Below are 5,000 nucleotides of genomic sequence, written 5' to 3'. Positions count from 1 at the left end.
AGATGGCATCATTCAATGTGAATGGACTTCAAAACTGTACATATGAACCATGCATTAATCTTTTCTAGGAAGCTACAGTGTTAAGAGATCAAAAAGATAATAAACTCAGAAGATGTGGGAAGACTTACCTCCGGATTTACTATTTAGGAGCAGGGCGACAGCACACCATGCATATTAATGAAGGCACGGTGCCTGAGCTCCTAAACTTACATGGACCGGGTAAGAGTTCAGAGGGCATGTCTGAGAGCCAAGTTCTCAGAATATACATGCCCCTGCAATGAAGAACTGAAGAAATGCCAAAGGAACGCACGTGACCACTCATAGGTGTCCGCATATCCCCAGCAACATTTCCCTACATGTACAACAGCAATAGTAAATATAAATCAAATAAACATACCTTTTTTTTATTATTAAGAATCTGATTAAAGCTTACAGTAGGTGTGCGGTTGTGCCCATCGCTTAGCTACAGTTAATGCAGCTTAAATGGCTGAAGAGGATAACAAGGAAGATATATGCAAACAAAGCAGTATAGCAATAGTGTTGTGGGCAAAGCATTCGCCTTACGAGCAGACATTCCTGGTTCAAGTCCGTCAGCAGCACATTCTATTTTCCACGGCAAATCACATTATGACCAATATTTTAGTTGCAGAACCCACTAAATAACATACATTTGTGAACTGGAGTACTGCATTAAATGCACATGTGAGGTGTCAGTGTCATAATGTTGCAAAGTCCCCAGATAAGCACATGTGCCCCATACAGTATATGTACACAAGAATCATGGATACAAATGGAAGGTAAAATGTGTAATGAAAGACAACTCCATACAGCTTCCAAATCCCCCACCTTCCCAAGAACCATTAGATATTACTGTCTAAATCACTGCAATTGTAAGCAGGGGTAAGCACTAGTAAGCAAGTGTAAGCACCAATAAGCAGTAGTAAGCATATTTAAGCACTAGTAAGCGAGTTTAAGCCCATTTGCACAGGGGTAAGCAATGCACACACAGGTTAAGCAGTTTTGAAGCTAAATCCCTGTAAGCATATTTAACCAGAGGTTAACATTGCTTACCCTTGCGCACACCCACGCAAACCCACTTACAACTGCTCAAAAGTGCCTTAATCACTCTGTAAACAACAGTCCTTGTTTTGCACAGCAACAAAATAAACACCCTTGCAGGTCTTGAACCCAGGGCCCTATAGTCACAGTAGTTAACCACCAAGCCATCAAAGCAGTACAGAAGAATGAGGTATCACCAAACAAGTCCTCACTATAGTACAATCAAACTGAACCTGTGAAAGGAATCAGTATACAGTCATATGTTCTATAAACCACTACATAACAAAAACATCTGAACTGGAGTACAGCAGTAAGCCCAGATGTGAGGTGTAATTGTAATAGAGTGTTAAAGTCCCCAAATAAAACAGAAGGACAACATACAGTGTACGTACACATGAATTATGGCTACGAGGCATATATATAACATGTAATGAATAAGAAATCAATGCCAAAAAGAAAATATAATTCGAAGTCTAATGTAAGCAATGCTAAGCATTGCATAGGCCAGCTAAGGAGGTGTAAGCAATGTGTAGGCCAGCTAACTTAATGTGCCCAGTGTTATACCTCTTTAAACAATGTTGACCTTAGGTAAGCAGGTTTGCCCATAGCCTAGCCTTTTCAAAACTGGCCAATCATAGAAAAGTGTGGGAAATTGTCCCTACTTAAACCCAACAGGCAGAAATATCTCATAACTGGTTGTAACTTCCCCTTGCAGGCACTATGGCAGAAAGGGGAGAAGGGGTGCACTTCCTGGCACAGTGCTGGTGCATCCAGGAGTCCAGAGTTATGGCAGGACTCCTTGTCAAAGACCATGAGCAGAGACTGCTGCAGGGCCAGTACCAAGGTTCCTAATACAAGGTGGAAGCCTTGGACTGTCTCGGCCGTGACCTCACCAGTGCCACTGGCATACCCCGAACTGGTGAGCAGGTCAGTCATCACTATGCTGACTTGAAGCAGTGTAAATGGGACCTCTTGGAGCAGTGGATCCAAGAGGCTAGAATGGCAGGGGATTTCCCAGCTGTGTGTAAGTATCACTCCAGTATGTGTGTAATAATTTCCAGCTCATGTATATCTTGGATAGGTATGGCTAAATATTCCTCTTATGTCCTCCACAGCTGCAAGTGAGTGGGCCGCGGACCAGGAGGCCCACATAAGTTGACTGTAGAGGTTGCGATGTAAGGCAGGTCAGTAATACACTTGCATGTACTGTCATAGGAAATAAATCTAAACATATTAGTAAATAAATTACCTGTATAAAACCTGTATTGTGTAAAGCAAGTACTGCATATGCCAGAGAATATAGCAGGAAGAATCTCATATAGTTTGTATGTAAATAAAAGCTAGTAGCCTGACAATAAAAGTCTAACTGATGGACTGCATGTGTATACTCTGGTATCATATGGTAATGTAGATATGCAATCACGTAATAGTGCTGTTGTATTAAGCACTGTTACCTATACTGTGCACCATAAATAGAATGTGTAGGAATGTCTGTATATGACTGGTGTAACCCCCAAAGGCCATTTAGTACAACTGAGTGGCACATAGACAGAAACGGTGAAAAGGCATACAACAAAATCTGAATAGCACAAGCAATTAAGAAATGAACTGCTGTATTTTTAGCACACACAGCCATGGTTCGAATCCTGGCAGTGGTGGCAGTCTGCATACAGAATTGTACCCCACAACTGTACAGATTTATCCATAATGTCCAGTAAAGTGGCCCTTATCTGCTGCCTGTCAACCTGTCCCCCTGGAATCAGTGGGATTATCCCAGACATATAGGCAGCAAACAGGAAATACATCCGACTGACACACATCTATCAGAACAAAGCTGGAACACTAGCAACTCCCCAAAACCTTATGAGAGTAAAAAGCCTCGTATGTTCCATTTACACCCCCATGTTGTCAAGCTGTGGCCAGAGTGTGCAAAGTAACAGAGTGAGATGGATGTGCATAATAGTAATGTGGAATCTGGTACTGTGTGTGGCAACATTCAGGTAGTGCTAACAAACATTTCTCCCACAGGTCTGTCAGATACTAACACTTTGCCCAGAAATACAATAATGATACTCTGTACTGGTAATGTTTACTTTGGAATTCTATGGCACTGTGACTGATGCAGTGGCTCCGAATAAGGTATTACTCATCACTGTCACCCACACTGTCCTACAAAATATAACTGTCTAGGAAATCCTGTATAAGAGTGTTGTAATACAAGATCAGAATGCAAAGCAACAGGAGAATTGTAAGACAGAAAGCAGATAGGAGATATACAGCAATATCTATAGAGCACACACAACTCTGATGGACAGTGTTTAAGTTGTAGCAGACACAGCCATGGCCTGAATCCTGGGAGTGGAAGTAGGCTGCATACAGAATCATACCTCACAACTGTACAGATAAGACCAGACTGTCCAGTATATGGGTCCATATCTGCTGCCTGTCACCCTATCCCCTGGGAGGTCTGTGGGATGATCCCAAAACTGTTATTAGAGTAATAAGCCAAGTATGTCCTATCTACACCCCCATGTTGTAAAGCTGTGACCAGAGTGTTTACAGTAACACAGTGAGATGTAGGTGCATAACACTAATGTGCAATCTGGTACTTTGTGTGGCAACATTCAGGTAGTGCTAACAAACATTGCTCCCACAAGTACGTCGGATATGAACACTGTCCCAAGATAAAAAAAAAAAGCTTAATACAGTGTACTGGTACTATTTACTCTGGTATTGTATGGAATTGTGAGTGTTGCAGTTGCTCTGAATAATAAGGTATCACTGATCACTGTCACCCACATTGTGCTACATAATATAACAGTGTAGAAAGCCTGTATAAGAGCGTGGTAAGTCACTAAAGGTTCAAGAGGGCAATAGTCTATATATGTCCAGGTTCACCTGCATGTGGTCAAGACATGGCCAGAGTCTGTGCAGAAAGAAATGGAGAACTATGTGCACAACATCAACCTGGAATCTGGGAGTATGTGCAGAAACAGTTAGTTAGTGTTAACAAACGTTTCCTCCACAGGTATACCAGGTAAGAGGTGAATATTGCAGGTAAAACCAGTTCATGCATAACGATGATGACAGCCATATCACTGTCCAAACTAAGGCTATAGGGTACTGTAGTAATACTTGTAAGGTACAGACAACAGCACTGACTAGGAAAGTAATGTGGACTACAGGAATATACTAGTTGTTAATTGACATCTCCACCCCCTCAACATATCTCCAACAATAAACTACATACCCACATCAACTGTTATGTAATGGCTGCACTGCTCTGTTGGGACACTGGTTGATAATTATTTTACCCTATTTCCATGCATGTGCTATATTGAAATACTCCAACATTGGTGCCATGGTGCCATCAAAGTACCTACATGCTGTTGTTATTACCACTGTGGTCCCATATATGCATGTGTTCCGTTTGCTATGCAACTGTTACGTATCTGGTGTCTGGGTTAATGGGAATATCTATGCATCCTGTTATACCTAATCCTGGAATGCATTGACTGTTACTAACATACATATGATGATAATATGTAAACACTATAGCACGTTTGGGAAGGCCGGTCCCAGCAGACCCACCTGTCCCAACTCAGCTGGCTGTGGCACCGAGCAACAGCACGTCTGGGGCCCAACCCAGGACCTCCTTGTCCATTGGTCCTGCACCACCTTTGGGTGGGACCACCTCAGGGGATAGGACTCAACATCCCCAGAAGTGGGCACGGACAGGAACCTGTTACCCATTGCCAGGTCCGGGTCGTGGTGTGTAGCAAGCTTCAGAGGGAGGTCGAAGATCTACTATGTCAGCTCAAGGGCAGTGTGTCACAACTAGAGGATCGGCCTGGCTCTGTGACTCAGCCCCCAGTACAGCCACCTTTGGGGCTGTGAAGGTGCAGTGTTGACTGCCCAAGGGTAGAAGATCTCAGTCCCAC

The sequence above is a fragment of the Protopterus annectens genome, chromosome 5.part0 (assembly GCF_019279795.1).
Source record: "Protopterus annectens isolate FY-2018-M chromosome 5.part0, PAN1.0, whole genome shotgun sequence".
NCBI classification, from domain to species: Eukaryota; Metazoa; Chordata; order Ceratodontiformes; family Protopteridae; genus Protopterus; species Protopterus annectens.
Note: the sequence above shows the minus strand (reverse complement) of the source record.